At 47.1% G+C, this 22361-nt stretch overlaps 1 long non-coding RNA gene across 1 annotated transcript; it reads left to right on the top strand.

The window, feature by feature from the left end:
- The first annotated feature begins 1790 nt into the window (after positions 1-1790).
- On the top strand, positions 1791-5116 carry LOC137342883 (uncharacterized). Its single transcript, XR_010967385.1, has 2 exons — positions 1791-2436; positions 3970-5116. It is a non-coding gene; the product is annotated as an uncharacterized lncRNA (long non-coding RNA).
- The last annotated feature ends 17245 nt before the right edge of the window (positions 5117-22361 follow it).

The following is a 22361-nucleotide window of genomic DNA, read 5'->3' as shown; positions in this document are numbered from 1 at the left end:
TGTCGAATGCCTTCTGGAAGTCTAAATACACTACGTCCACTGGTTCCCCTTTATCCACCCTGTACGTTATGTCCTCAAAGAACTCAAGCAAATTTGTCAGACATGACTTCCCCTTCGTAAAGCCATGCTGACTTTGTCCTATTAAATTATGTTACTGGACTCGGCCAGCTCGGTCAGTGGTGGTGCTACTGAGCCACTCTTGGTGATGGACATTGAAGTCCCCCACCCAGAGTACATTTTGTGCCCTTGTTCCCCTCAGTGCTTCCTCCAAGTGGTGCTCAACATGGAGGAGGACTGATTCATCAGCTGAGGGAGGACGGTAGGTGGTAATCAGCAGGAGGTTTCCTTGCCCATGTTTGACCTGATGCCATGAGATTTCATGGGGTCCAGAGTCAATGTTGAGGACTCCCAGGGCCACTCCCCCCTGACTGTATATCACTGTACCACCACCTCTGGTGGGTCTGTCCTGCCGGTGGGACAGGACATACCCAGGGATGGTGATGGAAGAGTCTGGGACGTTGACTGAAAGGTATGATTCTGTGAGTATGGCTATGTCAGGCTGTTGCTTGACTCGTCTGTGGGACAGCTCTCCCAATTTTGGCACAAGTCCCCAGATGTTAGTAAGGAGGACCTTGCAGGGTCGACTGGACTTGGTTTGCCGTTGTCGTGTCTGGTGCCTAGTGGTCCGTCCGGTTTTATTCTTATGACGACTTTTCGTAACGAGATTTTACAACTGAGTGTCTTGCTCGGCCATTTCAGAGGGCAATTAAGAATCAACTACATTGCTGTGGGTCTGGAGTCACATGTCGGCCAGACTGGGTAAGGACGGCAGGTTTCCTTCCCTAAAGGACATTAGTGAACCAGATGGGTTTTTACGACAATCCGGTAGTTTTCATGGTCACCATTACTGATACTAGCATTTTAATTCCAGATTTTTTATTTTAATTAATTAAATTTTAAATTCGCCACCTGCCGTGGCGGGATTTGAACTCATGACTCTGGATTTTAGTTCAGGCCTCTAGGATTACTCGTCTAGTAACATAACCACTATGCTACCGTACCCTCTAGCACTTTGGAGAAAAGCAGGGGAGTTCTCCCCGGTGTCCTGGGCCAATATTTATCATGACTGACGATGAAAGCCCATAATACCCCGACCTTTATCTTTAGCTCATGAAGGAAAATTGTGAAATAATAAAGATTTAGATGGGCAGAGGTGTGATCGTAAAGTAATACAGAAGGAGAGCAGCTTTCCACCAAAACCACCTTTTCTTTAAGCTCGAATGTGCCTATAATCAGGGCTCACTCCAGGCTGGTGCTTGCCACTATGAACCCTGACGTTGGCTGAGACTGGGGTTAATTGAAGGAGTGGCTGAAGCCCATTGCACAGCGAAGCTTGATCTCCCATCAGCTCCAAACTGCGGTTAAGATTCACGGTGAGAATTATTTTATTTTTTGCTGGTATCAAACTTGTTTTCTCTCACTCAGTGTCTCTCTTTTGCCTCTGAGTCAGAAGGTGGTGACTCCAGAAACTTGAGCACATTAGCTAGGCTGATGCTCCCAGTGCAGTACTGCAGGAGTGCTGCACTGTCGGAAGTGCCATCTTTTGGATGAGACGTTAAACTGAGGCCCTGTCTGCCCACTCAGGTGGACGGACAAGATCCCATGGCCACTATTTCGGAGAAAAGCAGGGGAGTTCTCCCCGGTGTCCTGGGCCAATATTTATCCTTCAACCAACATCACTAAAAACAGATGATCTGGTCTTTATCTCACTGCTGTTTGTGGGATCTTGCTGTGCACAATCTCTCTCTCTCTCCACGGCCATTCTTTCTCCTTATCCATGACCATGGAAAATCTCAGCTTGAGTTCCCCCAATTATAACCCCTCAAAAGAAAATAAGAAGGCAGGTACAAAACAGACAGACAGAAAAAGACCCGCGTCCCATTAGGTCTGTGACATTCAGCTGTGCTGCAACCAGGCAACACTACCCCTAATGTTCCCCCCTCCCCCTCACTCCCCCTCTCCCCACCCCCCAGCCAAGCCAGCGTTGTTGATTCTCGAGTGTGACAGCAGATACTGCACTCAGTTTGTTACCAGTATTCAGTATTGAAGAGTTGAGTCAGGAATCGGCTACCTGGCCTGACGGGGCTCCAATCAATTATCAACGTTCAGAGTGAAATAATGAGTCTAAAAATAATTTGAAGAGGAATGATCTGTTCAGCTCCATTGATCATTAACATGTGAAGCGTCACCATCCCTATAAAAGGTCCAAGTGCAGTCAGAGAGAGCAGTCAGAGAGAGCTGAGAGCAGTCAGAGAGAGCAGAGAGCAGTCAGAGAGAGCAGAGAGCAGTCAGCATCCAGTGCAGCACACAGACCAAACCATGAAGTGTGTCCTCAGCGTGTTCTGCCTCATTGTCGTCTTGGTCTTGGTGAACGGGGTACGTATCAAACACCCAGTCTCTCAACCTCGCAAATCTTTTCTCAATTCTTTCTTCTCTTCTTTTCTCCACGTGGGTCTCCCCTCCCCTCCCCTCCGTGTGGGTCTCCCCTCCCGTCCCATCCCTGCCGCGTGGGTCTCCCCTCCTGTCCCTGTGGGTCTCCCCTCCCCTCTGCGTGGATCTCCCCTCTGTGTGGGTCTCCCCTCCTCTGCTCAAAGTGCAGCCTCCGACTGGGCCTTGGTCCTCTGGCCATCAGCTTCCTCTGGAACCTCAGTCAAGTGCCCATTCTCCGTGTGTGAGTCTAGACATTGAGTGTTGGCACTATTTGACCGTGGAGAGCATCACACCAGGTGGCTCCTTCCCTCCCCTTGTACCGCAGCACTGAAGGTGAGGGAATGCTCTCTGCTTGGAACGGTTAGGTGGGCACGGGCTGGGGAATAAACCTGGGACCTTCTGGTCTTTTCCCCTCCTTCCCACAGTGTAACATGGTAGTTTAATATCTAATGCTCAAAGCTAAGGGTAAAATCACCCATCGAATAACATTTATGCCACATGAATGGCTCTGTGACTGTTGAACACAGAGGGGCAGATTTCCAATGCTGGATCAGCCACCCGTTACACAAACCTCCTGCTTTTTTATTTCCACACTGGTTCTGGAAACTGCCCAATTATCATTTCCAACCTGCAACGCAAGTTTTATCCCGGGGCAGCGAGTTACAAACCTTCCCTCGGACGGTCACATCACTCGGGGGCACTGACTGGGTGTCCGAAAGGTTAGTGATTTGAAGGATTTCGAAGAGGTCGCCTCTGAAATCCCTGTGGAATAATCGGCTTAACACGGTGACCCTGGACAACCCTCTCCGCTCCTCTCACTCGGGTAAGGTAAAGGGTTAACGGAACCGACAGAGGAATTTCTACGCGAGTATCTGACGGGCGATTTCCGTTCACCAGTTCATGTTCAGAGATGGGAGAAACTGTGAAAAGCAGTTAGCACTTTGGGGGTAATTTTAACCTAACCCGCTGGTCGAGCAACTGAACGGATCGGATCAGCCGCCCGTTTTAAACCCGCCCCCCATGATTTTACATCAACCCCAATGGAATCGAGCGATCCAATCCCTCCTGTTCCTGGGTTCGGTTAAAATTACATTTTGTCAGTAGCCGGGCGAAGTGCTAATATTGCACAGCGTGATTTCAATCCCAATATGGCCCTTTTAAAAATGTCCCATGTGTAAGCAGTAGTGAATGGTCCAGTTCACTATTATTTACCCATTTGGTCCGGTTCACTATTATTTACCCCTTGGTCCGGTTCACTATTATTTACCCCTTGGTCCGGTTCACTATTATTTACCTCTTGGTCCGGTTCACTATTATTTACCCCTTGGTCCGGTTCACTATTATTTACCTCTTGGTCCGGTTCACTATTATTTACCTCTTGGTCCGGTTCACTATTATTTACCTCTTGGTCCGGTTCACTATTATTTACCTCTTGGTCCCGTTCACTATTATTTACCTCTTTCCATCCCTACATTGCAGATAGACACTTCGACCAGTCCGCCAGTGATGACTGTCTCCAAAAGTAACACCCAAAATGGGACAGAATCTACGACAGCAAATATCACGTTGACAACAGCAAATAACAAGCCGTCGACATCAAACATGGCAATAACAGTTATGGCCACAACACCCACAGACTCCAGTCCGTTGCTCACTGGACCCACGGGCCTGCTCCTGGGATCCATGATGCTTTTCTGTCACATTCAACTCTCGTAGGCTTCAGATCATGAAACGGGTCTGAGAGTCAAGCGGAGACCTCGCCACACAAACACTGCAGGACGATGACAGGGATTGCGAGTGCTCGGAGCCCCCCTTTTATGAATCAATGTAGTAAATGTTGCTGCTAATAAGGTCTCTTTGGAATTGGTTTGTTGTGATTCTGATCTGGAAAGATCCTCCTATGATAAAGATGAATCATTGAGCACATTTTTAACACACACTAGTTGTTGGGATTTTTCTGAGCTAAATAAATTGTTATTTCTAAGAAAGTTAATTCCTCACATTGAAGTGGGATGTTGAATTAATGTTTTACAGATAACATATCGCCTCCCTGATACAATAATGTAAATCATTGCTTGTGCACAGTCCGTCATTCAATAGTTATTGGTTTGTTCACTATTTTAACAAAATTAGTAACCAGTTTAAAATAAATCGATCGATGGCTTTACTAACAGTGAACAGGGGAAGTCATCTGATTGTGTTAACCAATTCATTGCCAGTGGCACAGCTTCCTATGTTGGGAGTCTCCTGGAATCTGGGTGAAAGTTACAGAGGCACCAGGAGCCTGGGGCCCTGAAGTCACTCTCTGGGTTACTGGCTCAGCACCGAGCTCTGAAAATCCTTTCTCCACTATTTTAGTGAACCTATTTATTTCAAACGAATTGCTGAATTTCCCGGGAGCCAGGTGTGATTATTTTGTGGCTATGTTATTGAATAATGACTGTTTCACTCAATTGTTGTAAAGTGTGTCGGTGTGTATCTGAGTCACTCTGATTTTATCTCAATTCCACCATCTCCTGATTCTTCAACCAATAAATTTGGATCATAAATCATTTCAATCATTTACACTATGATGATGCTGTAATATGTGTTGTGGTACATGATGAATAAATTGGGCCTTTTTGTACTTTCGTGTCACACTTTTATTCACACTGCTCACTCTCGCAATGTGCTTTAGTGCACTTCACCTCACAACCACTTGTGAATTGCTGCAGCTCTTTACTTAAAGCATTCACCTGCTCTTTTCTCGAGGAAGTGCTGTGTCTAATTTTGTTCGACATTTTTACAGATTCTCAGATCAATTTAAAAATAAATCATCTGTTGCTTTCACTACACACAACCAATCCCAGTGCTGCTTTAGGTCACAGGGTGTTAGTTACCTGACATGCAGATCAAATTAAAGGCTTTTCTCTCTGATCGTGAAAAGCAAATTTAGGGGAGGGTGTGGAGGATGGGCCAATGGGCCAGAGACGAGGGGGTGGAGGCAGAGATGAAGGGACAAGACTCTACCTGTAAAGGGAGATTAGAAGGGCTAGGAAGGAATACTAAAAAAGTTAGCAGATAATCTAAAAAGGAAATAATTATGACTTTTATGAGAATATTAAAAGAATAAGAATAGTTAGAGAGGGTACGAGTGCTCAAGGAGGAAAGATGTACAAAGTTGGGGAGGTTGTCAGCTGCAGCTCAGTAGGTCGCACTCTTGCCTTTGATGTAAGAAGGTCATGGATTCAAGTCCCACTCCAGAGACTTGAACATAAAACCTGGGCTGACACTTCAGTGCAGTATTGAGGGAGTGCTGCACTGTCAGAGGTGCCGTCTTTCAGATTAAACTTTAAACCAAGGGCCTATCTGCCCTCTCAGGTGGATGTAAAAGGCCCCATGGCCCTATTTTGAAGAAGAGCAGGGGAGTTCTCCCCACTGCCCTGGGTCATTATTTATCCATCAACCAACATCAATAAAACAGATTATCTGGTCATTATCACTTTCCTGTTTGTGGGATCTTGCTGTGCGTAAATTGGCTGCCGCGTTTCTAACATCACAACAGTGACTACATTTCAAAAAGTACTTCATTGGCTGAGAAGCGGATTGAGGTTGTGAAAGGCACTGTAGAAATGCAAGTTCTTTCTTTCCTTATCTGGTAGAGAGAGGCATTTGTTATGATTGATAAACCAGGCTCCCCTGTAAGGGCAAGGGCTTTGGAACTCGTATCCTGTTTAACAGCAGGTTGCTGATGGCCTCCTGCTCACAGATGCCGCACTATAGAACCATAGAAAAGATACAGCACAGAAAGGGGCCATTCGGCCCATCGTGTCCGCGCAGGCTCAAAGAACAACCAGGTGCCCATTCTAATCCCACCTTCCAGCACTCGGTCCGTAGCCCTGCAGCTTACAGCACTTTAGGTGCAGGTCCAGGTACTTTTTAAAAGAGCTGAGGGTCCCTGTCTCTACCCCACCAATTCAGGCAGCGAATTCCATACACCCACCACCCTCTGGGTAAAAAAGAATTTCTCCATGTCCCCTCTAATCCTTCCACCAATCAGATTAAATCTATGTCCTCTAGTTCTTGAACTCTCCGCTAGGGGAAACAGGTACTTCCTGTCTACTCTATCTGGGCCCCTCATAATTTTGTACACCTCAATCAAGTCTCCCCTCAGCCTCCTCTGCTCCAAGGAGAACAACCCCAGCCTATTCAATCTCTCCTCGCAGCTGCAATTTTCAAGCCCTGGCAACATTCTTGTAAATCTTCTCTGCACTCTCTCCAGAGCAATTACGTCCTTCCTGTAATGTGGTGACCAGAACTGCACACAATACTCCAGCTGTGGCCTTACCAACATTTTATACAGTTCCATCATTACATCCCTGCTTTTGTATTTTATACCTCGGCTAATAACGGAGACCATTCCGTATGCCTTCTTCACAACCTTATCTACCTGTACTGCCACCTTAGGGACCAGTGCACATGCACTCCAAGGTCTCTCACTTCCTCTACCCCTCTCAATATATTCACGTTTACTGCGTATTCCCTTTTACTGTTTGCCCTCCCTAAGTGCATTACCTCACACTTCTCCGGGTTGAACTCCATTTGCCATTTTCCGCCCACTCCACCAACCCATTGATATCTTCTTGGAGTCCACAGCTATCCTAGTCACTATCCTCTTCACGGCCAATTTTTGTGTCATCTGCAAATTTGCCAATCATGCCCTCTACATTCAAGTCCAAATCATTAATATATACCACAAACAGCAAGGGACCCAACACAGCCCTGTGACACACCACTGGAAACGGATTTCCATTCACAAAGACATCCATCGACTTTTACCCTTTGTTTCCTGTTACTGAGCCAATTTTGGATCCAATTCGCCACATTTCCCTGTATCCCATGGGCTTTTACCTTTCTGACCAGTCTGCCATGTGGGACCTCGTCAAATGCCTTACTAAAATCCATGTAGACAACATCCACTGCACTACCCTCATCAATCCTCCTGGTCACTTCCTCAAAGAATTTAATCAGATTTGTAAGGCATGACCTTCCCTGAACAAATCCATGCTGACTATCCCTGATTAAACCATGCCTTTCCAAGTGACAGTTTATCCTATCTCTCAGTATTGATTCTAATAGTTTTCCCACCACCGAGGTAAGACTGACCGGCCTATAATTGTTCGGCCTTTCCCTCGTACCCTTTTTAAACAATGGTACTACGTTTGCAGTCTTCCAGTCCTCCGGTACCTCCCCTGTATCTAGTGAGGATTGGAAAATGATCCTCAGAGCATCCGCTATTTCCTCCCTGGCTTCCTTCAATAGCCCAGGAAACAATCCATCCGGCCCTGGTGACTTATCAACTTTCAAGGATTCCAGTCCCTCTCGTACTTCCTCTCTCGTTATGTTTACCTTATCCAATATTTCACACCTCTCCTCTTTAACTACCACGTCCGGATCATCTCTTTCCCTTGTGAATACGGAGACAAAATATTCATTTAAAACCCTACCCACATCCTCTGCTTCTACACACAAGTTACCTTTATCATCCCTGATAGGTCCCACCTTTTCCTTAGCTATCCTCTTGTTCTTAATGCACTGATAAAACATCTTTGGGTTTTCCTTAATCTTACTAGCTAATATCTTTTCATGCCCTCTCTTTGCTTTCCTTATTTCCTTTTTTACATCATCCCTGTACTTTCTATACTCCTCTAGGCTTTCTGCAGTATTTAGTTTTCTGTGACAGTCATAAGCTTTCTTTTTCTGCTTTATCTTGCCCCGTATACTTCTAGACAACCAGGGGGCTCTAAATTTGGCAGTGCCACCCTTTATCTTTGAGGGGACGTGTCTGCATTGTACCCGTAGAATTTCACTTTTTAGTGACTCCCACTGGCTTGCCACTGATTTCTCCTCAAGTCGTTGTGTCCAGTCCACTTCTGCCAAACCACCTCTTAGTTCTGTAAAATTTGCCTTCCCCCAGTTTAAAACGTTTAATCCTGATTTAACTCTGTCCTTTTCCACAATAATGCTAAAACTAACTGAATTGTGGTCACTATCCCCAATATGGTCACCCACTGTCACTTCACCCACTTGCCCATCTTCATTTCCCAGGACTAAATCTAGAATTGCATCCCCTCTTGTTGGGCTTGTCACGTACTGGCTAAAAAAGTTCTCCTGGACACCGATCAAGAATTGTGCGCCCTCTGTGCCCCTCACACTGTTTGAATCCCAGTTGATGTTCGGGTAGTTGAAGTCCCTGACTATTATTGTCCTCTTATTTTTGCACTCAGAAATTTGCCTACATGTTTGTTCTTCTATCTCCCTCCCACCAGGAAGCATTGGTTTATTACAGCAATGAATGAAAACTGGATAAGCAACCTTTGAACTGAATCCGATTTTATTTGAGCCTGGACTCTTTAAGATGAGGAAGCTGTTGAAATTGCAGGTGTGATCAGTTAATCAATAACTTCAACTTGGGATGAGTGGCTGCCATGGAAAGGCTCAGTTATGTGCAACGCCCTGTCATTGTATGGTGGCATAGCTGGTAGCTCGATGTGGCACCAACATGCAGTGCCAAGGAGAGATTCATCTTAGAACGGAGAAATCTAGTTGAGGAACCAAGGATCAGAGTGCAGGACAAGGCAATGGGAAAGATGATGAGATAAATCAAGTATTAAATGCCAAAGTTGCATCTTAAGTCCAAGTCAGCCATGGCTCGATGGCAGCATTCTCAGTCCCGCGTTTTAATGTTGGCGGGGATGATGGTGCATAAGCCCTGAAGCGTGCAGTCCAACTCACATGTAGCTGAGGTCAGTAAAATCATCTGGGCCTCATTTCGATTAATTTCCACCCTCTCCCGCCCAAATCCGATCCTTGACCGCAGGGCGGGCGGGAGCGGGAATTGGGCGGCAGGAGGCCGCAGACAAGGACCCGCGGGAATGGTCCCCGGCACTCAGGTGAGGGGGGTCTCTGGAGGCAATTGGAGGTTGGGGGGGGTGATAGAGGGGCCCAGGGCAAGGGAGGCCCAAAGCTTCCTTGTGAGGCTTGGAGGGGATGCTACTGCTCCTCGCCGGGTCATCGAGAACATTTATAGAAACCAGTGGCTCTATTTTAGCACCCACTATCGGGTGCGTTCCTGGCGGGGGGGGCTCCGAAAATCGGAGAATCTCGGCGCGGTACTGGAGCCCGCCCCGAGCCCGCGCACTTCCGGGTTCCCCGCTGACGCGCCGGCGTGCGCGCGCAGCCCCCGCTGGTGGGAATCCCGCAGGCAATTAAAGCCAGCGGGGATCCACTTGAAGGTATTTATTTAGGTATTTCAGGTCATTAACTGACCTGATTAAAGGATTATGTGGGATTTTAGAGCAAACTGGGACTGTTTCCCACACTGGGGGAAACACTCCCAGGTCAAATGGCCGTGTTGCAGCTGTCAGCCTGTGGCAGCTGCAAAGGTCCATTTGACAGGTGTAGGGGGAGACCCTCACCCATTGCAGGAGGCCACTCTGTCACTTGGGACAAAGTTTGGCCTCCACCACCCTCCTCCTGACGGTCAAAGTCACCAACCTGCACACTTACCCCGGGGTCCAGAGACATGTACCTACCTTGCGGACCCCCTCAGATGTACATCTTCCGGATGGGGGCCGCCGTAGCTGCAGTCATGACCTCCTCGGAGGGCGAACAGCATCACCAGCCTCGCCGGCCTCGCCGTCCACCTCTGACACGTGGAGCTCCACAACAGAGTGCTGTGACACATCCACCTGTACAGCAGGAGGGAGGGCAACCGCAGAGAGAGATGCGTCGCAGAGGGCACTACCCTCGCCACAGGGTCCACAGACCGAGGCTCAGCTCCCCGGACCTCTCTGAGCAGCAGTGCACACGGAGGCTCAGAGTCACTCGACATGTAGTCGTTGATATCTGCAGCCTCCTTCATGCCGAGCTGCTCCCGGCTGGCCCGAGCACCATCTTCCTACCTGTCGCTGTCAAAGTCACCACTGCCCTCAACAACTTCTCCTCCGCATCCTTCCAGGGTGCAACCGGGGACATCGCCGATGTCTCTCAGTCGTCTGGGCAAAAGAGCCCTGCAAATACACCTACACCCACTCTGCAGTAACACAATGGGTGGCATCAGGTGTGGGTCTTCACTGTGATCCTCAGGAAAGGGCATTATTGCACAAACCAGACAAGATTCGCGAAGACGTGGCAGTAGTGGTGCCAATATAATATGTAATGTGAGTTGGTCAGAAATTCAATATAAGTAACACCCATGACAAACCCTCAGACACCCTTGTGCATCCCCTTCATGCTCACGACACGTTTGCCTTACGCTTCCTACTGCACATATGTGATGCATGCCCTGTGGCTGCAGCACAGGTAGTGGCAGGTTGAGTGAGGCTGACTGAAAGAGATGCATGAGAGGGTGAGTATGAGATAGAGCCAAGAGATTGTGTGAGGATTGGGTTGAGTGGTAGTGGTGGGAGGAGTACTGGCGAGGTGAGTAGGTGCAGGTAAGATGAGGATGAGGTTTGAGTGGGTATGAGGGGTGATGTGACAGAGTTGTGTTGGCAGTGCTGAAGGAGATGTGGGGTGGGGGCAGTGATGTGGCAGACGGAGTGTAGGGGAAGTATACGTGTACTCACTTTGGCTGACCTACTGAGGTCATTGGAGCGCCTCCTGCACTGTATGCAGGTGGGCGATATGTTGGTTGCGCTGGTGACCTCCTCTGCCACCTCGAGCCAGGCCTTCCTGGTGGCAGAGGCAGGCCGCTTCCTCCCCCTCCTCCTCACCCCATGTATTGATACCTGGAGTGAGGCATCATTAAACTGGGAGCAGCCTTCCCCCTGGGCTGCTCCATGGTGTAATTTTTGCTATTTGTTGCAGCATCTGTCAGTGGAGGACTGCCCCTTTAAATAGAGCTCCTCCAGCTGACAGATCTTACTGCGCATGCGCAGCCCGCCCGACGCACAGACCAGCAGTGGGGAACCCGGAGGAGCAGGTAAGTGGATCCAATTAGTGGATTGTCTGCTATGATCGCGCGGGAAACTGACTAATTTCACCGGGCGCGTTACCCACGCGCCCAATAGCCCCCCCACCGAGAACCTGCAGCCCTGCTAACATTGGGCCCCAGGTCCCTGGATTCCCCAGATCTGCCACTCGTACTGTACCCCCCTCCCCATTTAAAATCTAGACCCACGTCTCTCCTTATTCCCTGGTCCTTTCACTGCATTATCTTGGTACTGTAATGTAGTGGTTCTGTTACTGGATTTAATAATCTGGAGAACATGAGTTCAAATCCCACCGTAGGCAGTTTGAGAAATTGAATTCAGTTTTAAAAAATCTGGGAATAAAAAGCTGGTTTGAATAGAAGTGACCGTGAAGCTGTCGGATTGTTGTAAAAACCCAACTGGTTCCATAATGTCCTTTAGGGAAGGAAACCTGCCGTCCTTACCCGGTCTGGGCCTATAAGTGACTCCAGTCCCACACCAACGTGGTTGACTCTTAACTGCCCTCTAATGCGTCCCAGCAAGACACTCAGTTGTATCAGGGCAACTCGGGGATGGGCAATAAACACAGCCTTGCCAGCGATGCCCACACTCCGAGAATGAGTAATGAAAAAGCTGACAGGGCCCCAGAAATGCTGACAACTCAAAATATAACATGCAACTGAAAAGCAGCCCTGAATAAAAGGCCCCTGCTGAAGAAGTTCAATTCTTTTCATTACTTGCAACATTTTTATCAGTACCAATTGAAACTGAAACCCAACAGCCTCGAGTGTGACAAGAAGTAGCTACAATGGGAGTGCAGAGAGATCTGATCTCCTCGTGCCCAGATGTGTCTGGGTGGAAGGTGTTATTCGGCGGGTTGGAACTGGGATTCATTCTTGCTCCAAACTTTTATAATTTTTACTGCTCCCCTGGCCCCATCCCACCCGTTCTTCCAGGTTAAAATTTAGGCCCAGGTAACCACAGACCTGTCAGTTTAACATCAGTTGTGGGGAAGTTACTGGAATCTACCATCAGAGCACTTGAACAAATAGAGTCTGCATGGATGTGTGAAGGGTAGGTCATGTCTGACTAATCTAGTTCAATTGTTTGAGGAGGTCACTAACAAGGTGGACATATGGATTTCCAGAAGACATTTGATAAGGTTCCGCAAAAGAGATTATTAGCAAAAATGAGAGCGCATGGAATTGGAGGTAACCTTGCAATATGGGCTGGTAATTGGCAGGAGACGGAGAGTGGGGATAATGGGAATGTAGTCTGATTGGCGGAATGTGACAGTGGTGTTCCCCAGGGATCTGTGCTGGGGCCTCAGCTTTTCACCTTTTATATTAATGACTTGGATGAAGGAATAGAGAGTTGTAGATCCAAGTTTGCAGATGACACTAAGTTAGGAGGCACAGTAAGTTGTGTGGATGGGAGGAGAAAGTTACAAAGGAACATTGTCAGATTAAGTGAGTGGGTAAAACTGTGGCAGATGGAGTTCAATGTGGGGAAGTGTGAGGTCATCCACTTCGGATCCAAGAAAGACAAATCAGAGAATTTTCTTAATGGTGAGTGACTAGGAGCTGTAGAGGAGTGAAAGGGATTTGGGTGTTCATGTACACAAATCACTAAAAGCTAGTGCACAAGGACAAAAAGTAATCAAAAAGACTAATGGAATGTTGACCTTTATCTCAAGGGGTCTGGAATACAAAGGGGAGGAAGTGATGCTTCAGTCGTCCAGAGCCTTGGACAGACCCAGTCTGGGGACTGCATTCAGTTCTGGACACAGCGCCTCAGGAAGAAATATTGGCCTTGGAGGGGGAGCAGCGCAGATTCACCAGAATGATACCAGGGCTTAGAGGGTTAAATTATAAGGAAGTTGAATTTCACCTTGAACACCTTTTAAACACACACCCAGTGATAGTAGGGCTCACACTAGAATGGAAGGTACAGCTCTAGGTTATCTGTGAGAGTAATTCATAGGTAACTACTCCGTAAATACAGTGCTTGGACCAAGCCCACTGTTGATAGAACAAAAGTTAAGCCTTTTACTTAAATACTTAAAAGTTAGTTTTATGCTCTGCTTTGTGTTTCAGTCAGAACTTAATACTAATACTAATCCAGTTAACTTCAAAAGTAGAACCGAGATAACAGTCACCAACCAAAATACGTATCATAAAATGCTACCATTAAACAAAAGGAGCAATTAAGTTTTCTTTTATATAAACATACATGTAAGTGAGATCCTGATTCCATTACTTGCCCTTATCCAGAGCCTTTGGATACTTTACACTCTATGTGATAAGGACAAACCAGAAATGAAACTGTAAGTAACTATTCCGAGCAGCTCTGTATCAACGTTTTGAGTTCTAAGAAGGGCCTATAAAAAAAAGCTGGAAACCTAATTGCAAAAACAATGAGGCAGAAAGAGCTCACAGTTACCCCATAAATTACTTGGGAATTTGCATATTATTCCAGCCTTTGAAATAAATTAGATTATTGTGTCCCTCAGTCACCAGTATCAGATTTCATATCCCTTTGTGATAGCCTACATCAGACTAATCGTTAACTCTTTGGCAATGCACTGACATTTCACCGGCAGTGCCTCAATATTAGTAACAAAGTGCTGAGTGCACTGGATACAGCAAAGGCTATGGGCCCCGACAACATCCCGGCTGTAGTGCTGAAGCCTTGTGCTCCAGAACTGGCTGCGCCTCTAGCCAAGCTGTTCCAGTACAGCTACAACACTGGCATCTACCCGACAATGTGGAAAATTGCCCAGTTATGTCCCGTCCACAAAAAGCAGGACAAATCCAATTCAGCCAATTACCGCCCCATCAGTCTACTCTCAATCATCAGCAAAGTGATGGAAGGTGTCGTCGACAGTGCTATCAAGCGGCACTTACTCATCAATAACCTGCTCACCGATGCTCAGTTTGGGTTCCGTCAGGACCACTCGGCTCCAGACCTCATTACAGCCTTGGTCCAAACATGGACAAAAGAGCTGAATTCCAGAGGTGAGGTGAGAGTGACTGCCCTTGACATCAAGGCAGCATTTGACCGAGTGTGGCACCAAGGAGCCCTAGTAAAATTGAAGTCAATGGGAATCAGGGGGAAAACTCTCCAGTGGCTGGAGTCATACCTAGCACAAAGGAAGATGGTAGTGGTTGTTGGAGGCCAAGCATCTCAGCCCCAGGACATTGCTGCAGGAGTTCCTCAGGGCAGTGTCCTAGGCCCAACCATCTTCAGCTGCTTCATCAATGACCCTCCCTCCATCATAAGGTCAGAAATGGGGATGTTCGCTGATGATTGCACAGTGTTCATTTCCATTCGCAACCCCTCAGATAATGAAGCAGTCCAAGCCTGCATGCAGCAAGACCTGGACAACATCCAGGCTTGGGCTGATAAGTGGCAAGTAACATTTGCGCCAGACCAGTGCCAGGCAATGACCATCTCCAACAAGAGAGAGTCTAACCACCTCCCCTTGACATTCAACGGCATTAACATCGCCGAATCCCCCACCATCAACATCCTGGGGGTCACCATTGACCAGAAACTTAACTGGACCAGCCATATAAATACTGTGGCTATAAGAGCAGGTCAGAGGCTGGGTATTCTGCAGTGAGTGACTCACCTCCTGACTCCCCAAAGCCTTTCCACCATCTACAAGGCACAAGTCAGGAGTGTGATGGAATACTCTCCACTTGCCTGGATGAGTGCAGCTCCAACAACACTCAAGAAGCTCGACACCATCCAGGACAAAGCAGCCCGCTTGATTGGCACCCCATCCACCACCCTAAACATTCACTCCCTTCACCACCGGTGCACTGTGGCTGCAGTGTGTACCATCCACAGGATGCACTGCAGCAACTCGCCAAGGCTTCTTCGACAGCACCTCCCAAACTTGCGACCTCTACCACCTAGAAGGACAAGAGCAGCAGGCACATGGGAATAACGCCACCTGCATTTTCCCCTCCAAGTCACACATCATCCCGACTTGGAAATATATCGCCGTTCCTTCATCGTCACTGGGTCAAAATCTTGGAACTCCCTTCCTAACAGCACTGTGGGAGAACCTTCACCACACAGACTGCAGCGGTTCAAGAAGGCGGCTCTCCACCACCTTCTCAAGGGCAATTGACATTTCTACACACAAAGGGTGGTAGAAGTTTGGAACTCTCTTCCGCAAACGGCAATTGATACTAGCTCAATTGCTAATTTTAAATCTGAGATAGATAGCTTTATGGCAACCAAAGGTATTAAGGGATATGGGTCAAAGGCAGGTATATGGAGTTCGATCACAGATCAGCCATGGTCTTATCAAATGGCGGAGCAGGCACGAGGGGCTGAATGGCCTACTCCTGTTCCTATGTTCCTATGTTCCTAATTAGAGATGGGCAATAGATGCTGGCCTTGCCAGCGACGCCCACATCCCATGAACGAATTAAAAAAAAACAAACAGGTTAACAGTTTCATTTGAAATAACCACTCAGCTGCAGACTTGATTGCAGACTTGTTCCAGACACGGACACAAGAGCCGGGTGCGAGAGGATGAGAGAGACTAGCTGTCCTCGACGTCAAGGCAGCATTTGCTTGTGTATGGCACCAAGAAGCCGCAGCAAAACTGAGGTCAATGAAAGTCAATGGAGAGAACCCTCCAGCAACTGGAGTCATACCAGATAAAGGAAGATGACTGTGATTGTTGGATGCCAGTCATCACCGCCCCAAGACATTGATGCAAGAGTTCCTTAAGGAAATGTTCCCGGCCCAACTACCTTCAGCTACTTCATCAATGACCTTCCCTTCACCATAAAGTCAGGAGTAGGGCTGTTCACTGATGATTCTGCAACATTCATCTGCATTCACAACTCCTCTGATAATGAAGCAGCCCATTCCAGCCTACAGCAGGACCAGGATATCATCCATGGTTGGGCTGAAGAAGTGCCAGGCAATGACCATCCGCAACGAGAAGAAAAGGCCCAACCACCTTTCCCGACCTTCAACGGCATTACCATTGACGAGTCCCCATCATCACTATCCTGGGGGTCACCAATGAACAGACCCTTAACTGGATCAGCCATATCAACTAAGTGACTACAAGAGCAGGGCACAGGCTGGGTACACTGTGACGAGTACTCACTGTCTGGCCCCTCCACCTTCTACAAGGCTCAAGTCAGGAGTGTGATGGAACACACACCACTTGCCTGCATGGGAGCAGCTGCAACAACAGTCAAGAAGCTCAACATCCACTAGGACACAGCAGTCAGTTTGATGTGTGCCCCAGCCACTGCACTGACTATCCACTCGTCCACCACCGATGCACCGTGGCTGCAGTGTGAACAATCTACAGGATGAACTGCAGCAACTCGCCAAGCATACTCCCACAGCACCTCCCATCCCTTTAAGCACCATCGAGAAGGACAAGAGCAGCAATGTCTTGGGAATACCACCAACTCCATGTTCTCCTCCAAGCCACATGCCATCCTGAGCAGGAAACGTCACACTGTTGCTTCATTGTCATAATCCTAATATTACCAACAACACCACTGTGGGAGCACCATCACCACAGGATTGCAGTGGTTGAAGGGGAAGGCCCATCAGCACCTTGTCAGGGCAACTAGAGGATGTGGTCTTGCTAGTGTCGCGCACATCCGGTGGACAAATAAGAAAAGGTGACACTTGAGAGTGGGAACATAAGTCTTTAGTTAAGCAGAGGTACCATCTGCCCTCTCGGGTGGATGTGAAAGATCCCATGGCACTACTTCGAAGAAGAGAAGGGGAGTTCTCCCCGGTGTCCTGTCCAATGTTTATCCCTCAACCAACATCACTAAAACATATTATCTGGTTATTATCACATTGCTGTTTGTGGGATCTTGCTGTGCACAAATTGGTTGCCACATTACCTACATTACAACAGTGACTACAATTCAAAATTACTTCATTGGCTGTAAAGCGCTTTGGGGCATCATGGGGTCATGAAAGGCACTATATGCCCAAGTACATATGTGCGAATGGACAGAAAGGGGAGAAAAGACTATCAGGCCATTCACTGCTCACTCTGTCAAGACAGTGCAACCTCAAGCACCATCCTCTCCAACTGTTAGTTACGCTAGCTGGGGGGAGGCCAAAACCACAGGAAGAGATATGTGACCAATTTCAGGAACCTCTAGGAAACTCCCTGAATCCCTAAAGCACTCAAGCAAGCTCTGGAAAACCATGGTTGCCCATGATTCATTATTAGACAACACCAACAACTTGCATTTATATAGCGCCTTTAATGTAGTGAAATGTCCCAAGGGGCTTCACAGGAGCAATCAAACAAAATTTGACACCGAGCCACATAAGGAGATATTAGGACAGGTGACCAAAAGCTTGGTCAAAGAGGTAGGTTTTAAAGAGGAGAGAGAGGTGGAGAGGCTGAGAGACTTAGGAAGGGAATTCCAGAGCTTAGGGCCCGGCCGCCAATGGTGGAGCGATGAATATCTGGGACGTACAAGAGGTAAGAATTGGAGGAGCGCAGAGATCTTGGAGGCTGAAGAGCTGGAGGAGGTTACAGAGATAGGGAGGGGGCGAGGCCACGGAGGGATTTGAAAACAAGGATGAGAATTTTAAAATCAAGATGTTCCAGGACCGGGAGCCAATGTAGGACAGTGAGCACAGGGGTGATGGGTGAATAGGAGTTGGTGCGAGTTAGGTTACGGGCAGCAGAGTTTTGGATGAGCTCAAGTTTATGGAGGGTGGCAGATGGGAGGCCGGCCAGGAGAGCATTGGAATAGTCAAATCTAGAGGTAACAAAGGGTGTCAACAGCAGATGAGCTGAGGCAGGGGCGGAGACATAATCAGCCTGTCCTGATTAACCAGATTCCTTAGGCATGGATCCAGCCCAGTGACAACAGCTTTCATTGGGGTACTGGGGAGAAATGGCATATGATAACGAGGTTAACTGATTGCTCCAAGTACATTGCGGTAGCACTGAACGTGCAAATGGTTTCACCAACACAAGGGCGCCGTGGGCAAAACCTGCCTCAATCATATTGCCCCCACAGCACCAATTAAGAGCCTGGTGCCATCAAGAATTGTGCCAGCTACAAATGCTCAACCAGATTCTCACAACCCCAGAGATTGGTTCAGAAAGGAATCTTGGAGGTCAAATTGGAAGGATAGTGGAGTGAGTATTGGCCGGAGTGATAAACGGGGACACTGTCACTCACAGCTGCACCACTGGTAACGTCCCCCTTTTTCATTGCGTTTTCCCCACTAGCCAATGCCATCCACCCACACCAGCTCGTCTGGCTTCTGCTGAGAAGTGGCTGTAGGAAAACTGCAGCCATTGTAGTCAATGGTATCCCAGAGACTCACTTTATTTCACAATCAGCATCGAAACCACTCAGCTATTTACTTGCATGAGTCTGTGCTCTCGGCCTCCCCTCCCCCATCACAGGAACACAGGGACAAGAGGAGGCCATTCGGCCCCTTGAGCCGGTTCCGCCATTTAATTAGATCGTGCCTGATCTGTATCTTAACTCCATCTATCCGGTTTGGTTCTGTAACCCTTAATACCCTTGCCTAAGGGTCTAATGAGAGGGAGGAACTTAAAGTAATTAAGATTGGTAAAGAAAAAGTTTTAGAAAAATTAGTGGGACTAAAAGCCGGCAAATCCCCTGGACTCAATAGCCTACAACTTAGGGTTTTGAAAAAGGTGGCTGCAAAGATAGTGGATGCATAGAAGCATAGAAAATAGGAGCAGGAATAGGCCATTCGGCCCTTCGAGCCTCCTCCACCATTCAATATGATCATGGCTAATCCTCTGTCTCAATACCATATTCCCGCTCTCTCCCCTTGATGCCTTTTGTGCCTAGAAATCTATCCAGCTCCTTCTTAAATATATTCAGTGACTTGGCCTCCACAGCCTTCTGTGGTAGAGAATTCCACAGGTTCATCACCCTCTGAGTGAAGAAATTTCTCATCTCAGTCCTAAATGTCCTACCCCGTATCCTGAGACTGTGACCCCTCGTTCTGGACGCCCCATGAAGGGGAAACATCCTCCCTGCATCCAGTCTGTCTAGCCCTGTCAGAATTTTATATGTTGCATTGAGATCCCCTCTCATTCTTCTAAACTCGAGTGAATACAGGCCTAGTTGACCCAATCTCTCCTCGTATGACAATCCTGCCATCCCAGGAATCAGTCTGGTGAACCTTCGCTGCACTCCCTCTATGGCAAGTATATCCTTTCTTAGGTAAGGAGACCAAAACTGCACACAATACTCCAGGTTTGGTCTCACCAAGGCCCTGTAAAACTGCAGTAAGACATCTTGCTCCTGTACTCAAATCCTCTTGCAATGAAGGCCAACATACCATTTGCCTTCCTAACTGCTTGCTGCACCTGCATGTTTGCTTTCAGTGATTGGTGTACAAGGACACCCAGGTCCCTTTGTACATCAATATTTCCCAATCTATCACCATTTAAATAATACTCTGCCTTTCTGTTTTTCCTTCCGAAGTGCATAACTTCACATTTATCCACATTATACTGCATCTGCCATGTATTTGCCCACTCACCCAACTTGTCTAAATCGCCTTGAAGCCTCTTTGCATCCTCCTCACAACTCACAATCCCACCTAGTTTTGTGTCGTCAGCAAACTTGGAAATATTACATTTGGTTCCCTCATCCAAATCATTGATATCTATTGTGAATAGCTGGGGCCCAAGCACTGATCCCTGCGGTACCCCACGAGTCACCGCCTGCCACCCCGAAAAAGACCCAATTATTCCTACTCTCTGTTTCCTGTCTGTTAACCAATTCTCAATCCATGCCAGTATATTACCCCCAATCCCATGTGCTTTAATTTTGCGCACTAACTTCTTATGTGGGACTTTATCAAAGGCCTTCTGAAAATCCAAATGAACCACATCCACTGGTTCTCCCTTATCTATTCTACCAGTTACATCCTCAAAAAACTCCAGGAGGTTTGTCAAACATGATTTCCCTTTCATAAATCCATGTTCACTTTGTCTAATCCTGCTGATATTTTCTAAGTGCCCTGTTATCACATCCTTTATAATAGACTCTAGCATTTTCCCTACTACTGATGTTAGGCTAACCAATCTGTTGTTCCCTGTTTTCTCTCTCCCTCCTTTTTTAAATAGTGGGGTTACATTTGCCACCCTCCAATCTGCAGGAACTGTTCCATAATCTGTAGAATTTTGGAAGATGACAACCAATGCATCCACTATTTCCACGGCTACCTCTTTTAGTACTCTGGGATGCAGATTATCAGGCCCTGGGGATTTATCGACTTTCAGTCCCATTAATTTCTCCAGCACTATTTTTTTACTAATACTAATTTCCTTTAATTCCTCCTTCTCACTAGTCCCTTGGTTCCCTAGCATTTCTGGGAAGTTATTTGTGTCCTCTTCTGTGAAGACAGAACCAAAGTATTTGTTTAATTGCTCTGCCATTTCCTTGTTCCCCATTATAAATTCTCATGTTTTGGACTGTAAGTTGGCCTTTATTGCAAGGGGATTGGAGTACAAGAGTAAGGAAGTCTTGCTGCAATTATATAGGGCCTTGGTGAGACCACACTTGGAGTACTGTGTGCAGTTTTGGTCTCCTTATCTAAGGAAAGATATTCTTGCCTTAGAGATGGTGCAATGAAGGTTCACTAGATTAATTCCTGAGTTGAGAGGGTTGTCCTGTGAGGAGAGGTTGAGTAGAATGGGCCTATACTCTCTGGAACTTAGAAGAATGAGAGATGACCTCATTGAAATATATAAGATTCTAAGAAGACTTGACAGGGTAGATGCTGAGAGGATGTTTCCCCAGCTGGAGAGTCCAGAACTAGGGGACATAATCTCAGGATAAGGGGTCGGACATTTAGGACTGAGATGAGGAGGAGTTTCTTCACTCAGTGGGTTGTGAATATTTGGAATTCTCTACCCTAGAGGGCTGTGGATACTCAGTCGTTGAGTATATTCAAGACTGAGATCGATAGATTTTTGGACCCAAAGGAATCAAGGAATTTGGAGATCGGGCGGGAAAGTGGAGTTGAGGTTGAAGATCAGCCATGATCTTAATGAATGGCACAGCAGGCTCGAGGGGCCGAATGGCCTACTCCTGCTCCTATTTCTTATGTTTCTAACAAAAATCTATCAATCTCAGTCTTGAAATTTTCAATTGACCCCCAGCCTCAACAGCTTTTTTGGGGGAGAGAGTTCCAGATTCCCACTCCCCTTTGTTTGAGGAAGTGCTTCCTGACATCACCCCTGAACGGTCCAGCTGTAATTTTAAGGTTATGCCCCCTTGTTCTGGACTCCTCCGCAGGAGGAAACAGTTTCTCTCTATCTATCCTATCAATTATTTTAATCATTGTAAACACTTCAATTACATCGCCGTTAATTTTTATGTTATCTTAGCTGAAAACGTAGGCAGACCATGTGCATTGCCGGTTGATTTACTGGGTGTTCTGGTGTCCTTGAGAGTGAGCTGGTGCCATCACTAAAACTGCACTTTATTTCTCAAATTCCAAACCAAATCCTGGAGGTGAACAAATTCCAAGTTCAAAACGAATATTATCACCCCCTTCCCTGTTGCCCTGCCCATTGCCAGGCTTTCAGTGTTTTATAGGCACCAATTCAATCGCATAATCTTAGTGTTTTATGCTTGTATCGTAAAAGAGTTACAACCTATAATATATGTGCTACTTTAAACAAATAATGATTATGATGTACCAGAGACAAGGCATCATGGAAAATAACATCAACACTTCCCAGCACAATACTGCTGAAAGTAGATGTGTGGAGAACAGGCTAAGGACAGGATCAGGCTCGGCTCTGACACTCCCCTCAGCTAAACAGGAGTGTCGCGCACACACACACACACACTCATGTAGACACACACACAGTCACACACACACTCA

The sequence above is a fragment of the Heptranchias perlo genome, chromosome 26, assembly GCF_035084215.1.
Source record: "Heptranchias perlo isolate sHepPer1 chromosome 26, sHepPer1.hap1, whole genome shotgun sequence".
NCBI lineage: Eukaryota > Metazoa > Chordata > Chondrichthyes > Hexanchiformes > Hexanchidae > Heptranchias > Heptranchias perlo.
This window is presented reverse-complemented; position numbering and strand designations above follow the sequence as displayed.